The 18605-nt window shown below is 36.9% G+C and overlaps 1 protein-coding gene across 3 annotated transcripts in view; it reads right to left on the reverse strand.

The window, feature by feature from the left end:
* Positions 1-18605, reverse strand: part of MAGED1 (MAGE family member D1) — a 55627-nt gene that overhangs the window by 17237 nt on the left and 19785 nt on the right. The gene's annotated exons all lie outside the window — the stretch shown is intronic.

Raw genomic sequence — 18605 nt, forward strand, 5'->3', positions numbered from 1 at the left:
TGCTAGAAGAATATGGAGCCTCTGACATCTAATACTGAAGGAAACTTTAAACAAAGCCTACTCCTGACAAGATTAACAAATATCTTCACACTAGAGACCAATCTATCTCACTTCCTATTACCTAATACATCATGTCCAGCTTTCAAAAAAAAATTAGAAGGCACACCAAAAAGCAAAAAGAAAAAGTCTGAAGAGACAAAGGAAGCATAAGACTCAAATATGAAAGAGTGTTGGACTTACCAAACAAGGAATTCAACACACTGCAATTAATACATTAAAGGATCTAATGAAAAAAGCCAACAACACGCAAAGGATAGATGTGGGTAAAGTAAGTAGAATGATGGAAATTCTAAGAAAAAAATCAAAAAAGAAATGCTAGAAAAAAATCATAACAACTGAAGAATGCCTTTGGTGGATTCATCAGTAGACTGGACACAGCTGAGGAAAGCTAGAAGGTAGACTAAGAGATACCAAACTGAAAAGTAAATAGGAAAAACAATTTTAAAAAACCCAGAACACTGGGATGCCTGGGTGGCTCAGTCGGTTAAGCCACTGCCTTTGACTCAGGTCATGATCCCAAGGTTCTGGGATTGAGTCCTGCATCAGGCTCCTTGCTCAGCAGGGAGCCTGCTTCTCTCTCTGCCTCTGCCTGTCACTCTGCCACTTGTGCTCTCTCTCTCTCTGACAAATAAAAAAATAAATAAATAAAATCTTAAAAAAAAAGAACATTTAAGAATTGTGGGACAATTTCAAAAGATGGAATATATGCATTACCGGAACACAGAGAGAGAATGAAGCGAAGAAATACTGCAAATAATAATGGTTAAGAATTTTCCAAAATTAATGAAGACAACAAATCATAGATCCAGAAAGCTTAAAGAACATCAAACGGGGAAATACTAAAAGATTTACACTGAGGCACATACTTTTCAAACTGTAGAAGATCAAAGACAAAGAGAAAATCCTGAAAGAAGCTAGAAGAAAAAAGTATCTTACTTAAAATGGAATATGGATAAGAACTACTGAAGGCTTCTCATCAGAAACCACACAAGCAAGTAGAGTGTGGAGGAAAATATTTAAAACATTAAAGAAAAAAACCCACTGACCTATATTTCTGTATCTAGCAAAGTATCCTTTAAAAGTGAAGGAGAGGGGTGCCTGGGTGGCTCAGAGGGTTAAGCCTCTGCCTTCGGCTCAGGTCATGGTCTTAGGGTCCTGGGATGAAGCCCCCGCATTGGGCTCTCTGCTCAGCAGGGAGCCTGTTTCCCCCTCTCTCTCTGCCTGCCTCTCTGCCTACTTGTGATCTCTCTCTGTGTGTCAAATAAATAAAATCTTTAAAAAAAATAAAAGTGAAAGAGAAATACTTTCTCAGACAAACAAAAACTGAAGGAATTCATCACCAGTAGATCTATCCTATAAGAACATGTTAAAAGATTATCTTGGAGAAGGAAAACAATATAGGGCAGAAACTTGGAACTACATAAAGACAGGAACATTGGAGAAGGAATAAATGAAGTTTTCCTTTAAAGAGGAAATCAAAACTGCAATTATAGATATTTTGGGATGCTTTAGTCAAAGGAAATTGATGGAAAACATTTCTCCATCATTGCGTGCAATACATAAGAGAAACATTTCAAACATAAACATATATCCAGGATAAAAATAAAAGGATGGAATAAGTTATGGCACACAATAAACAAATGATATATTAATATCAGACATAGTATTTTAAGGTAAAAAATTATTTTAGATGAAAAGTTCACTGAATAATATAAAAATCATAATTTAACAGATATGCAAGAAGAAATAAAAGCAAAATCATAGTGGAGTGAGTGATAGAATAATCATATGAAATAATGGGTCCTTTTTGAAACTTCTACATAGATGCTATACATTGAGACCCAAACATAAAATATTAGGATGCTTCCTACTGGATATGTACCCCCAAAATACAAAAACACTAATTCAAAGAGATATATGCATCCCTATGCTTATTACAACAGTATTTACAGAAGTCAAATTATGGAAGCAGCCCAGGTGCCCCTTGATAGAGTAATGGATAAAGAAGATGTGGTGTATATATACAATGGAATATTATTCACCCATAACAAGAATGAATGGAGCTAAAGAGTATAAGGCTAAGCAAAGTCAGTCAGAGGAAGGTAATACCCTATGAATTCACTCCTATGTGTAATTTAAGAAACAAACCCAACAAGTAAAGGGAAAAGAGAGAGAGAAACAAACCAAGAAACAGACTCAACTACAGCGAGCAAACTGATGGTTACCAGAGAGGAGGTGGGTCGGGGGATGGGTGAAATAGATGATGAGGATTAAAGAACACAAGCATCACGATGAGCACTGAGTAATGTATAGAATTGTTGAATCATTATATTGTATATCTGAAACTAATATTATACTGTATGTTAACTATACTGGAAATTAAAAAAGTAAAAAAATAAAATTATGGTGCCTCAAAATGAGTACTATAGAATTCTTAAAATCCTTCCATGTTTTTGGATGGAAGCTAACTTGATTTTACCTCCTGTATTTCTATCTGTGTAAGAATTTTTAAAGAAATTTAAGTATGCCTGCTAGATGCTATGCATTGTGGTAAGTGCTGGGGAAACAATAATGAGCAAAAACACATGTATTACCTCTTTTCAAGGACTACTGCATCTCAGTCAAATGTAAACAAAACTAAGTCCAGTTAGACTTGCAGAATTTTGAGATACTTTATGGAGTTTTTTATGCCAATTTTCAGCATGAGAGCAGGCAAAATGACATTTCAAATGATCTTGGCATAAACTTAAATAGGTTGCATTTTCCTTCACACTGACCAATTCCCTATTCCCTTCCAATTAATTCCTCACTCCCATCTCCACAGCAATTAATACTCCATTAACAAGGAGAAGATTATCAGAAGAGACAAGAGTAACCCTGCAAGGAGAACCTCATGCAGTCTGAGGGTGTTTGTTTGATATCTCATCAGATAATCTTACCATATGGGCTTTTGGTATCTTGTGGCTTAGAGACCCTCTGTCATTTGGACTGGAAAATTCACAAGTATATCTGAATGTTCTTAGATACCTGGGATAAGATTTAGCTCCAAAGGTGTCCTCAATGTTCACCATCAGTATAAAACTTATAAACCTCCTAATTTGAGAATCATGAAGCATTAACAACTATAAGGGATACAGAGCTGAAGTTAAGTCATCACATACTTCAGCTTATGGCATGTTCTGGTTTCATTTTATGAAACAAGGATCATGTGAAAAACACTGGAAAAATGGCCCATAACAACTCCAATATCACACCTCCCCATGCACAATGATAATATACTGCATCTGCAACTGTTTTAGAACATAATGTTACTTAACAATTATTCTGACATTATAACATTTTCCAAGATATTAAAAAGCCTTTGTAAACTTCTTTATAATTATATACTATCCCATTATATAAATGTACCTACTCAACTAATTAACAAAGGGTGTTGTTTCCATTTATTTTTGTCCATTAGATTATCATTGCGGTGATTTTTCCACACAAAGCTCTCTGTATATCTCCAATTATTTCCTTAGGGTATATTATTAGAAATGGAATTACTAGGTCAAAGAGGCATGAACTATTTTAAGGCTGTTATTCAATATCCAAATGCTTTCCAGAAAGTTTTATCAACACTAGCAATGTAGAAGAGTCCTCATGTGCCCTTGATCATATTCAGTATTTGCTTTAAAAGTATCTTTTCTGGTTTGATAGACAAGATATTCAATTGATTTACATTGTATTTATGATTAATGAAGACAGCACTTAATTAAATAAATTAAATTAATTAAATAGTTAATATATAATTAACTAATTAACTAAGAGAACACACTTTTCAATGTTTTTTAGTCATTTAATTAATTTAGTTATTTAATTAAGTCATTTAATTTTGTTTCTGATTTCTTGATCTAGGAAAACACGCAAATTATTACTTTCTTTTCTACCATCATTTCCTCCATTTAAAAAAAATGTTAGGGGTGTCCTTACTCATTCAAAAGCCAAGTAAATACTCATTTTTAAGGAAAGTAATTCAGAAATGCATACTTAGGCACCTAAAATAATCCATACCTTCTTAGTAATTTATTTATTAAGACTTTGTTCTTAGGGAGAAATTATACAAATCTAAATTATTCTGATGTTTAAACAATGACAGAAGCCTATTTTTATTACAGCATGAAGAAAACACAATACCAATTTAGCAGGCTATTGAATGTGACTTTTAAAGTTGCCTCAGAATTTTAGTTAAAGCCACATAGCTTAAAAAAAAAAAAGATACCAAGTATCTCCCTATTCTAAAGGGAGCCACCAAGGAGTTCTGAACACATTCCTACAGGACTTACGTAGAATAGCAGAGTAGTCACCCAGTTGATACTTATCCTATTCCTTCATGACCAAATGTACTTAAAGACTAGAAAAAATTAGACAAGAATTCAGTGTTGTAAGTCTTTGGTTTGGGAAAGAGTGTTTTCCCTCCTTTATCAAAGCCATGGGAGCAGCAATCCAAAGAATCACTTATAGAGATCGGGGAGCCTGCGTGGGATAAGAACAGAGGGATGTATTTTATCACATTTTAGATATTTAATAGTTTTTCCCTAGATTCAAATTTCTGATGACTACTCAGGTTTGTCGCTCCTAAAGGCTTTTCTACATTGACTACATTCCTATAGCTTCACTTCACTATGTATTCAACTATACAGAACTAACATTTGAACTCTGGCTGAAGACCCATGATCACTACATTCATAGGGTTTATCTCTACTGATGAATTTTCTGATGTTAGCAAAATCTGAAGCCCGGCTAAAGGCTCTTTAATGTGCTTTATACATGTTTTCTCACTATCATAACTTTTTTGGTGACCTATAATCTCTGAAATTGAAATTGGATAAAGAAAGCTAAGATCCTATGACCCACACCATGGGCTGCCTGCCCTATGTATGGGTTCATCCTCATGAACAACAGTGTCTGAGATTAGAGCACAATTATTCTAACATTTACTGTAGTCTTGTTTCCAATCCTGTATCTATCCCAAGCCTTAAACATCTATCCTTTGAAGGGAAGTAAATCTGCCTCTTTAACCTAACTTTATACTCATAAGTTTCTTAAGTTTGAAGTCATGAAGATATACTCTTGGAATATGTGGTCATATTCTCTGTGATCTAAAGAACTTCTTTAGGGGCACCTGGGTGGCTCAGTGGGTTAAGCCTCTGCCTTCGGCTCAGGTCATGATCTCGGGGTCCTGGGATCAAGCCCCGCATAGGGCTCTCTGCTCAGCAGGGAGCCTGCTTCCCTTCCTCTCTCTCTGCCTGCCTCTCTGCCTACTTGTGATCTCTGTCTGTCAAATAAATAAATAAAATCTTAAAAAAAATAAAGATCTTCTTTAAACCCCTGATTTTGAATGTTTCTTGTTTTGTTCAGACTCCTCCTTCTCACCTTGATAATAAAAATTTTAGAAGTACAACTGTCACTTATATCTGATACTTGGCAGTACTGAGGAAATTAACAAGCTCAAAGGAGAAGAGAGGAGAAGAAAAAAGGAAGAAGCAAAGGAAGAGAAAAAGGAAAAGGAAAAGGAAAGGACTGTCTAACAAGTCTCCACCATACAGATTCCTATAAGGCAAGTCAGGGACTGGATTTACCCTCCAACCTGGCAAAAACACTAAAAAAGGTGGGGGGGACAAACATATGAAATCATTATTTCTAAGACATCAGACATCAGGCTGTGAAAAAATAGTGATCCCTGAGAGATGGTCATGGTGGCGGCGACGGGGAATGAGGTGGGCCTCTACAATTTGGAAGAGTTTCTAGTTCATGGTGCAATGAAGGAGAATGCAGTCGGAGCCCAGAGGATTTCCTTCGCTGAGTTAACAGAGATGAGATCAGAAAGAACAAGGTGGTTAGAGTTCAGAGAACAAGAATACCAAAAAGTAGAGAGCTGCACTTAAGGAGAATTCTGAAGAATTTTGGAAGATTGTCATAAACTATCCAGCAGAATATTGATCAGTTAAATGCATATAAGTAAATTACCCAAAGCTGGGGAAAGAACCACCTGAAAAGATTAGAGGGTACAAATGTCAAAAGCTCACACATGTCTGGGGATAATGCCTGTTCCCACCTATTCCTACCATCCAGAGCAGAAAAACTCATAATTCATGAGGCATGGGGTGTTCAGATGGGCCTCGCTTCACTAGTCTGGGATAATTAGCTTTACGCAAAACACTGCTGTTGTCCTGCCTAAAATCTTAAAACCAAGACTCAAGAAAGATTTAACTCCTTCGAAATAACTGCATCCCATAAAAACCTCAAGAAGATGTATAATACAAAAATATCTAGCACCAACAGGCAAAAAATTTACCAAAATTTCACAAAAATGTAAAGTTCAAAGGTAAAGTTCATAATGCCTAGCATTCAAAAAACAAACAAAAAACAAAACCAGGCATGCAAGGAAGCAGAAAAATGTGAGGGCAAAAGAAATCAATCAATCCAAATCGACCCACAACTTACAAAGATGTTATATTTAGCAGACAAGCTAATTTAAAAAGTTACTATAATTGGGATGTCTGTGTGGCTCAGCTGATTTAAGCATCTGACCCTTGATTTTAGTTCAGGTCATGATCTCAGGGTGGTGAGAATAAGCCCCACCTCAGGCTCCAGCACCTGCTTAAGATACTCTCTTCTCCCTCTGCCCTTCCCTCCACCCCCATGAGAGTTCTCTGTCTCTCTCTCTAAAAAAAAGTACTATAACTATATTCCTTATGTGCAAAAAGCTAGAAAAATAGTCATGTTAAGTAGAGAAATTAGACATTTTTAATAAAGTACAAGTCATGTCTAGTAATAAAAACCATAATATTTGAAATGAAATATTCACTGGATGGAATTAATTAGTGAATACGTTAGTGAACTTGAAGAAACAACAGAAACAAATATTCTAAATGAAATAAAAATAAAATACATTTTAAAAATAAAAAGAGTACAGGAGTGCCTTTGTTCATGCCATTTCCTCTTCTGGGAACACTCTTCCCCATCCCAACCATCCATCCATCCTTCAACCAATTAATTCTGAATCTGCCTTCTGGTCTCAATTCAATTGTCACTTCCCTCCTTTGTTGGCCTTCCAGAGTAGGTCAAACCCTCTTTAAATCTATTTGCAGAACCATGCACTTAGCTTCCACAACACTTATTACAGTGTCAACCTCACAAATATTTGGGTCTGTGATTAATGTCTGTCTTTAATTGCAAGACAGTAAGCTCCATGAGGGCAGAGAAAACATGTCTATTTTTATCTCCAGAATCTCAAACTATGCCAGTCTTATAGTGCCCCTTGTACATTGAATCCTACCTGTATCTGTTACCTCTGGGATTTTTTTTTTTTACATTGCACACCTTATTTATTTATTTTTTTAATTAACATATAATGTATTATTTGCTTCAGGGGTACAGGTACCCTCTCTCCCATATCCACAACCATTCTCCTTCTCTCTTAGCTATATCCTACCTAACATCCCTTCTTTCTTACTAAATAAACCTTGACTTTTATTATAGGTGACAACATTCTTAGCTGTAAACTTACACTTCCCAGACACCCTTGTAGATAGTGGTGGCCATGTATCAGTTCTGTCCTATGGATGTAAGTGGAAATTGTTGGGTAAGATTTTTGGGAAAGTGCTGTATAAAGCAAACTAATTCTACTGACAAGGTATTTTGTCCTCTCCTCTTCCTTATCTTCCTACCTGAAGCAGACATGATGAATAAAATTGTATAGGGCATCCTGCAACCATGAGGTACCTGAAAGATGGGAGCCGCACGCTAACGGTCATGAAACAAAAAAAAATATATGTCTGGGGTCTGAGACACTGAAGAAATCATGCGGAACTTCAACCCACTGGATTTTAGATAAATAAAGATATCTCCTAATCATTTTAAACAACTCATTTTCAGATTTGTCACACACATACTTTTCCCACTCCTCAATGACACCCGAAACTGCAATTTTCCCATCATATGCTTTATTCAACAACCTCACTCAGACATTCGTGATAACCACACTCCAAATTATCATAACACTTTCTACACTCCCCCTTATCACACATACTCACCACGTCTCTCTGCTCCTAAAAGTGGATACACTTCTCATTTCCCCCTGCATTACATATACGTACAAACACTAACCCTATCACTTCTACTACGAATCTATCTTCTACTATAGCTTAAACTTTCCTCATTCCACCTACTGTTTACTTCCTCCTATGATTACTTGAAATACCCATCCACATTTTTACACATAATAATACCACTGTTTCATTGTGTCCTTTACCATTATCTCTCCCTCCTCACTTTCTCACATAACTATGCACACACACACACACACACAATTCTCATCTTCCACAGTATGACATACATCATGTCCATAACTACCATTATCACATATATTCTGATCTTGTCCTATCACTATCATTCACACTGAACCTCCTTCATTTTCAGTGATTTCAGACCATTCTCCCCCATTATTCACTGTCCCCAATGTCATGATTATCACACACCTTGCTTGTTCATATCACTCCCACTATCCTACTGTCACTCAATACTCTCCTCACCTCTGCATCAAAAACGTGGCCCAGATCATCCAATTTTACACATGGTGCCCATCCCCTGAAATCCCATTTTCTTTTTTCCCTTCCCTTCTCTTCTCCGCACCCATACCCACACACTTTCCCAATATGAAGATATTACATGCACCCAGATAATACAGAGAAATTTCTCACCTGAAGCTTCATTTAAAGCTCTAGTAAGTAGAGGAACATATCATGCTCAGAAGGTACAAAGGTACAATATTTAATGTTCACACTTGGTAAATAGTTGTGAATGGATTCCTTTTGGTATATTTGCCTTTAAGAAGCATTTCTTCATGTTTTAGTACAGCATTTAGATGAGGTTTTTAAATACTTCACTGATGTGTCCGTTTTTAATTATGATCTATGCAGTTAAGCTCTTTGCACTATACTTAAGACTTCCCAAAACATTCTAATAGCTTTTCTTGTTACAGGAAAACTGTGATATTTTTGGTCCTGCAGAGACAGACAGCTTCAAGCAAATGGCAGCAATACTGAATATATCACTGAGCTGTGTTAGACGGAACACTTAATCTTTACTTCTCATATTTCCATGTGGAAGGACTTCAAGTAGACTAACACTCTTGCTTTTCTGCCCACGGGAGAATGAATAAGTTATAAGACTAGTATGTTTGAAAGACATATCTGTGTGTGCTTGGCTCATGCCCTTGCTCTCTGCTTTTCTCCCAGGGGTTTGTATGCCTATGGAGAACATGCATTCTGACTAGCTCCTTGCCATTCAATAAGGGGCCTACTTTTGGCCTGGAGTCTCTTGGTTTTTCAGCTGGGGTCCAGCATTAGGAAGTTCACACTAAAACTGCCTTCTCCAACCATCTGTATCAGTAATGAAGATGATATTTTGATCTCCATCTATCTGATTCCTGAATTTGTATTTCAACTGGTCTGAACCTAGGCAGGGAAGACAAAGTGTTATTTATTAGTCTCTTAAAATTCCCACATCTTTGAAATCATGAAAATTCTTTACTGGCTTTATTGTTTGAACACAGGTAAGTTTTTAAGTGAGGCTTGTTTTTGATTAGAACTCAAGACAAACACTTGGCAGCAACTAAGAATAGGTCTAAACAAGGAAACTGTATGTCACCACCCCTAAACTCCCAATTCCTCTAGATTAGGGAGTCCAGAATCTGAAGGAGTAGAGTTACCATTGTACAGTAAGTACTACTTAATCAGAGTAGTGGGGGAGCAGATACCAACCGGATTGATCTTACTTGGCTATACTGTTAAGTCTTAGGATGGCAAAACCAAAAGAGCTCTGTCCTGGAATGGGGTGGCAAAACTTTATATGGAATATTAGAAAGGGGTTCGGCCATTCATCCAGATTTACGGAAGCCTTATTAAAGGAAGATCAGTGTGAACCATTCCTTATAGGGTAAAAAAAACTTTTAATAAAAAACTAGAATTTAGTCTGATAGGATGCTCTTGTTAAAAACAAGTTCTCTAAAAATTTGGATCCAGCAGTCATTTTAGTTCTCATTCTTTTTGCTAGTTAGCTTCATGCCAGCTTTGGAGCCCCTGCATACAAACTTAAATACTGTGTTTGTCTGCTCTCACTAAAAGACCACCATTTCAGAGAACAATTTGTGTCCAAGGTGACTAGGCCCAAATATTGAAATTTTCAGTTCTACCCTGGAACAATCAGTGTTGTGAAGGAATGCCAACTGTTCTCTGTAAATACAGCAGTGTAAGGATTAGAATTCATATGTGACCACTTTTGCAGAGGAACACTTTTCATACTTACACATAGTTGGTGTTCTAGAGGTACTGACTCAAATGTGCCTTTTCCAATCTACATTGAGGCTAATAAAGTGATCACTCATAAAAGCAAAAATACAAACAAAATTACATCTCAGCAGTCAAAGAGAAATAAAAAAAAACTGTTGGATAAAATATGTGAAAACCTGACCAAAGAGTAATAAGTACAACTAAGAAAAGTCAAGCTCAGCACATACTTATCAAAAATTTTCTGGAAGTTCAAAGCTTTAAAATGTTCCAATTAAATAATAAAATGAAAAATGATGGGTCACTAATGAGCTCTGAGTTACCGGACTAGAAATTTATAGAAATTTATACACAACACTTTAATAATAATAATAATAATAAAAATTACAATTATTATAAAGTAATAGAGTCATTGAAGGACAAGATACTTAGGATCATACCATGTGAATATAGATGGGTAGATAGGGGAGTTAAAGGAGAAAAGAGACATGGGCAGGAGAGGCCACATTAAATAAATGACAGAAGAAAAAGGGCCCTCTGAATTCCAGACAAGATTGACTTACCTATCCATTCACCCATCCATTTATTAATTTATGCTTCTACAAGTCATTTAATCAATACATCTAATAAGGATCTATTATGTATCTGGCACTTTTCTAGGGACTTAAGATATATCAGTGAACAAAATAGACAAAAATCCCTGCCTTCATGGAGCTTCCATTCTAAGACACACTTAAGCATACCCTGATCAAAATTTCTGAATTCAAATAATAAAGAAAATATCCTATAAGCTTACAGATAAAGAAAAAAATTACCTACAATAGAAAAAATAAATTGGATAGACATAGGACTTTCATCTAACACCAAACTTCATGACGTCATTTGCTAATTTTCCCAGAAATGGCTTTATTAAATTTTCAGGGAAGGTGAAGTCAGTCTTCGGCCCAGAACCCGTTTTCTTGGAAGACTAACAAGGGCAAATCACCCATTCCTCATGCAACTAGATTTGTGCTTGCTTTTCATTTTTTTTTCAAAATTAAACAGAATGTTGTTTACAGTATCACCTGTAACATACAGGTGATAAAACTATAAGAAAACCAGGGGGATTATTAATACAATGGCCAGTGTAGTGCTATCTCTAGGTGGAGACAGACAGGAGTGTGACCAGAAGGGCACATGGGGAGGGTGGGCACTAAGGTACCACCAATGTTCTCTTACTTGTCCTGGCTAGTGGGTTTACTGATATTACTTTATTTATATTATTTTAAATGTAAATAGCAATTCATTTAACAAATAATAAGTGCCTATCATGTATCAGGCATAATTATTACTCAGGCACTGGAGACACAGAAATTAGATAAAAATCACTGTCCTTACGGAGCTTGCAAATTATAAAAAGAAATAATAAAAATTTCTAGAGCCTAAATACGAACTGAAGGAGACTACCAAGTGTCCAGCACAACAGATGCCATCACGAAATTTCGGGAATCAGTGATAAAGTGGAAATCCTAAAAGCTTCCAGGAATCAGGAGTAGAAATAGTCCAGATTGAAGCAGAAGAAAAGGCCCTAGGAAGGGGATTTCCAGAAAAAAATTTTTTTGGATACTCTGACTTACTTGGGAACATGCAGAAAAAAATCAGACATGAGAGATCTGATGGAAAGGATAGGAATATATTAAAAAATGGAGGGGAAAAGCAATTATTATCTCTAGAAATGACAAAAAGGTATACAAGAGAAATGTAATCACAATTAACTACTCGTCTCTTTAGTAGTTTGCCCAATGTTAATAAACATTATCATTAACCAAAATATATGCTATAACTATATTAAAAGGATGGAGAAGAAAAATGGTAGAGAGTTTAATTTTTATCTACTATAAATGGGCAATCAACAGCTAATATCTGAAATAATGCAATATACATGCGTATTTTGTTTTGTTGCACTTCACTTTATAAAGCTTCATAGATAGCTACGTTTTTTCAAAAAGATTTTATTTATTTATTTGGGATAGAGATAGCAAGAGCGAGTGAGCGAGAGAGAGAGAGAGCGGGGAGGGGGGCAGAGGGACAGAGGGAGAAGGAGAAGCAGGCTCTCCAGTGAGCAGGGAGCCCAACGTGGGGCTCCATCCCTGGACTCAGATCATGACCTGAGCCAAAAACAAACAACCAACTGAGCCATCCAGGCACCCCAGATTGTTGCGCCTTTTTTTTTTTTAAACAAATTGAAGATTTGTGGCAGCTTTGCATCGAGCAAATGTATTGGTACCAATTTTCCAACAGCATTTGCTCATTTTGTGTCTCTGTGCTACATTTTGGTAATTCTCACAGTATTTCAAAATTTTTTAGTATTATCATATTTGTTATGGTGATCTGTGATCAGTGATTACAACTCACTGAAAGCTCAGATGATATGATGGTCATCATTTTTTAGCAATAAAGTATTTTTCAATTAAGGGCTGTATGTTGCTTTTTTAGACATAATGTTATTGTACACTTAAGGGACTACAGTATAGTGTAAACACAAATTTTACATGCAAAACCAAAAAAATTCATTTGACTTACTTTATTGCAATATTCACTTTTGCAGTTGTCTGGAACTGAACCCAGAGTATCTCCAAGCTATGCCAGTATAGCCATATTATTTAGCATTATTGAGATAAAAACCAGAAATAGCCAATGTATTTCAAAGCAGGCTACTTCAGGTATTTGAGCCTGGTGAGTGGAAAAGGTGAAGGTAAACAATACTATTTTTTGTTACTATTTGGTATTTAAGCCATATATAGGTCTTACTATAATAAATAATATATATTATGTTATTATAATATATATATAATAAAAACACAAAATAAAATATACTTTAGTTATGACCAGAGCCATTTAATTATAAAGGAAAGGGATGTGATGAGACCTGGGAATTGCTGAAATTAATATGGCCAACAGAACAGATCAAAAGAGGTAGAGTACATGTAAATGTAGAAACTGAGGGGCCCCCGATGTTTGCTTTTTATTCTTTTGCAACTCTTTCATAAAGGGGTGCTCCAAATTGCTCTTAAATTATTAAAGAGGAGTTTTACACATGAGAAGTGACTTCCAGAGGACTTGGTAGCCCCAGTCTTACAGGTAGCGTGTACTGGGAATTTGGGGTCCAAATCAGTCAGGAACCAGGGAACCTAGAGACTAAAAACAGGAAAGGGAAGATTTATTCTGGGAAAGAAGCTTGGACCACCACAAGAGGGCACAACAAGAATGTAATAGTTCCTCTGGTCCCCCTCCTACTTTTCCTGCAGCTCTTTCTCAGCTTGCTTTTGCCCTCCCTTAAAATGCTTGTTTCAGGGATTCTGCTCTGCTCTCCTGCGCTCGCCTTTTATTCCCTCACTCCATACACTTCCCTGGATCAGTCCCATTCATACCTTAAAACCACCACCTCTATGCTTAATGACTTCCAAATCTATCTATAATCTTACTTGCTTAATGGCAGCTTAATCAATTCCTGACTATCTACTGGATAATTCCGCTTGGACACTCTGAAGGTGCTTGACACTTTGCATGTTCAATACGGAACTCATCACCACCACCCCCCCGCCACACTTCCCCCTGCCAAATCCGCTCCCCATTCTAAGCTACGCAGCTCATGGAATGGCTTTTTTTTTTAAAGGATTTATTTGAGAGAGAGAGCGAACACGGTAGTGGGGGAAGGAGGGGCAGAGGGAGAGGGAGAAGCAGACTCCCCATGGTCAGGGAGCCTAATGCAGGGCTCAATCCCGGAAACCTGGGATCATGACCTGAACCGAAGGCAGATGATTAACGGACTGAGCCACCCAGGCACCCCCACGGGTGGCTTTTACATCTCAACCACCTATGGCAGAAAGAAAATGGAGGATCACACTAGATTTCTTCTTCTCCACTGGCTCTCACCCCCCGCCCCATATTCAGTCAGTGACTGAGTTCTTAATTTCTCACATGTATGTATTCTCATTTCCTTCCCATTGCCTTAACTCAGGCTTCAACAGCTCTACTCTTCTGTAATAACCTCTGAATTGGTCTTCCTGTACCCCGTTCTGCTTTTCCAGTCTATCCATTATACTCTCATTGACTAGATAGTTCTAAAATGCAAATCTGATCCTGTTAATCCTGTGATTAAAATCTCCAAATATCTCCCCACTGTTATTTGTATAGCACTCAAGGCTCTCCCTGATCTAACCAGTCTCCTTTTCATCACACCCTCTCTCACTCTCTATGTTCCAACTATACTTAGCTTCTTAAACATACCATAAACATACTGTAAACAGTTATTTCATATGATGTATCTTTGCTCATACCACCACTGCTTGGAATGACTGACCCTCTGCTATTCCTCAGCCCCAGAAGCTAACACTGGTAACATCTATACACCTTTCATCATTTAACTTAAGCATTAATTTCTTTCTGTAACCCTCTCCCACCCACTGAAATTAACTATTTTCTCCTTTGTGTCTCTAATGTACTCTATATGTATTTTTTTTGTCAAACATGTGTAAGAGTCTGCTGTGTATATTTGTTTACATGTCTCTTCTACTAGTATTAGCTCCTTTGGAAGCAAAAAAGCGTGTCTTACTCACATCTCTACTCAAAGTATCTATCACAGTGCCTGGTATAGAGAAGATGTTTAACAAATGTTTCTGAATGACTAAGAGTCATCATGAGGATATAATATATGAGGCCAGTCTGACACCAAACTCACATCTATAGCAGACATTAGTTATCATCTCCAATATTGTTTCCCTGGACCTCAGACTCGTTCTCAAGACAGCATACTATGAAAACCTATTTCAATCAGCTGGAATTGGCATGACATATACAATTTATTTCTCCTCCTAGAGCATGGGCTGCCACAATGATGTGCCTCAATAATTATCAGAGTTGATCTAAGAGAATTAATATGGGATTAGGTAGAGTATCTCCTAAACAACATTTGCAACAGTATGACTACAGCAATGGCACATGTAACAAAGGAATGTTGTAGCAAAAATCAACATTGTGAGGTAAATTCTGTTCATGTGCATCCAGCACTGCCCATTGGAGAGACATCTTGTTATCAGAGAAGACAAAATCCCATATATTGACATTCTGATTTATACTTCAGTTTTGTCAATTCATTCAGAAAATATTCATCTCTAAGGATCAGAAATCTGGTAACAAGCAAAGTGCTAACCTGAAAGACCAGGTAACAGGCCTATCACACTTGGAGAAACAATGGATCAACTTATCACCTTCATTTCTTCTGCATCCAGACCCCCTGGAAAAGTACAGTAAAGACTAAAAAAACCTTTTTCTCAAATGAAAAACAACCTACTGGAGCACTTTTTCCAAATCCCAAAAATCTCATTCTAATATCACTCACACTGATTTCTGAGTGCTAGAAAATTGAATATTCCTGTGGCAATTTCAAGTAGCAGTTCCTCTGAATACTAGGTAACAAACAAGCAAGCTTTATACCCACCCAAGGAGAAAATCATAGCATATAGCCTAGTTTCTTTATTCCTTATGGACTAGATTCTGTTTATTTTGGCTCAAATAGTTATAATTCTTAAAATGACCTGACTCTGTTTCTAAAGCTCCCAGGACATCTGTCTGTCTTCCATTCCTACTCAGTCTTTCTTAGAATTGGACAGCTCTCCCTTACTTCCTGATGATGAAGCTGTCCTAGTTAATCTCAGAGTCTGTGCTCTCTACACTACACCAAATTGCCTAAACCATGAGAAGTGGTTACAGGATGGACATTTGAGAACAGAATTTTGTTATGAGTGAAATCTTCTAAGATTAGAGGTAATCCCTATTCAAAGGGAGCCAGAGAAACTTACTCCATTTTATGGAGCCCAATGTGCAATTTCTGGGACCATCTACAAGATTCCAAAACTGACTTAAGGCTTCCAAAACTCACTGCACTAAAGAGTGAATTCCAATTTCTGGAATTAATTCCTTAATGATGAATAAAGGCTAACACATCTCTGAAAATATACACATCGCCATTAGAAACCCCTAACAATTAAATTATGTAGGATTCAAATCCTGGCTCTTCCAGTGATAGCTATGTGACCTTAGGAAAATTCTTCCATCTCATTTCTTCAGTTTCTTCACATGTAAAACAAGGATAAGAATTCCTATATCAAATGCTTGTTACAAGAGCTAAATGATTAAACAAACTACATAAAGTTCTTACACTGCTTGGCACATGGCAGGTGTATAATTATATGGAACAAGTGTAACTTTTATTATGAATCTTTTTTCATTTCTACCATGATCTGATTTTCTCACAAAGACCTTCCCACATCATTACATCAGTAAGATACCTGTACTGTCTAATGCTGAATACAATTACACTTCAAATTGAAGGCCATTTCAGAATGCATGGGTGGCTCAAGTCATGATCGCAGAGTCCAGAGATGGAGTCCTGCATCAGGCTATCTGCTGAATGGGGATTCTGCTTCTCTCTCTGCCTCTCCCCCTGTTTGTATTCTCATTCTCTCTCTAATAAATAAATAAAATCTTTCAAATAAAACTGAAGGCCTTTCTACATTCACTGTACCTGAAAGATTCTTCTCCACTATGGACCCACCAAAGACTAAATCCTGCTGAAAGCATACTCACATTTTTTATAAACATAGAAGATCCCGCCCTTATGAATTACTTGACGATAGATAAAACAGCCTCTAAATGAAAGCTTATTCATTACAGGTACAGTTTCCTCCACAATGAATTGACAGATGATAAACAAGGATCTCCTTCTATCTCCATTTTAAGTTTTCTGATGTTCCATAAGGGCTGACTATTACCAAAATCCCTTCCCCACATTTATTACACACCATAAGGTTTCTTTGCACTGTCAATTCTTTCATGCTTAGCAAAGTTTGAGCTGGATCTGCAAGTCTTCCCACGGGCATTGCAAACATAGAGTTCTCCTCCCCTATGAACCCTCTTACATTAAAAAAAAAAGTCTGGGAGTGCCTGAGTGGTTCAGTTGGTTAAATGTCTGCCTTCAACTCAGGTTACAATCCTAGGGTCCTGGGATCAAGCCCTGCATCAGGCTCCCTGCTCAGCAGAGAGCCTGCTTCTCTCTCTCCTTTTGCTGCTCCCACTGCTTGTTCTCTCCCCCCACTCCACCCCCTCTCTGTCAAATAAATAAATAAAATCTTTAAAAAAAAGTAAAAATTAAAAAAAAAATTTTTAAGTCTGAGCTTGTCCTCAAGTCTTTCCCATAGTCAAAACATTCAAAGAGTTTCTCTCTGCATTTTCATATAATTGAAAAAGCTTGATTACCCAATGTAATTTCTCTCACAATGGGAAAGTTTTCTGGTGAAAACTTCTGGAAAGAAATCTCTGGTGTTGAAAGAGAATTAAATTCGGCCTGAGGCCTCTTCATGTTTTCATAGCCATATGAATTAATAAATTCTCAGGTGTGAATCCTCAGATGTCAAATAAGCTCAGCATCATGACAAAAAATTTCTATATTCATTACCTTCACAGGGTTTGTCTCTACTATGAGTACTCTGAGGCATCGACCTTGAACACCAACAAAAGGCTTTCTCCCCATTGGAAATTTTCTAGTGTCTCACAAATTCTAAAACCTTCACAGAGTTATGGTCCTATAAACTATACTTCTGTTACCCAGTTACTCCATCCCTGGGCAATGGACATTAAGGAGGGCACGTGATGTAATGAGCATGGGTACTATATAAAACTGATGAATCACTGAACTCTACCTCTGAAACTAACAATACATTGTATGTTAATTAATTGAACTTAAATAAAAAAATAAATTGAAAAAAATAAACCACCATACCTCTCTGCTCTTTCTCCTAAAGGTTTTCCTCATACAAAAACATCTAGCTCGGTCTTTCCTCAATGTACTTACAGTCTGTCTCTTTGGTAGGATTATATATTGTAAGTGGCAGTATTGTGCCTATAACAGATTTCTGCAGAGAAGGGAGTATGTTATGTTAGATCCTTCCCTGCCAAGCTTTCTTGCAGCCTATGTCATCACATGCCAAGTCTTCTCCACAGCAGAGACTATGATGAACTGGCCCTGAATTCTGGGTCTCTAACATTCTTTAGAACTCTTTTTCTGAAATTTCCCTCTTTGAAGTAGATACTATTCTCAGTCAAAATCTTATCAACTAAATGATAGACCCAAATACAGAAACAGGCAAAGAACATGAGTGAACCATTCACAAAAAA

This window comes from Lontra canadensis, unplaced genomic scaffold (genome assembly GCF_010015895.1).
Source record: "Lontra canadensis isolate GAN:19392208 unplaced genomic scaffold, GSC_riverotter_1.0 scaffold244, whole genome shotgun sequence".
In the NCBI taxonomy this organism is placed as follows: domain Eukaryota; kingdom Metazoa; phylum Chordata; class Mammalia; order Carnivora; family Mustelidae; genus Lontra; species Lontra canadensis.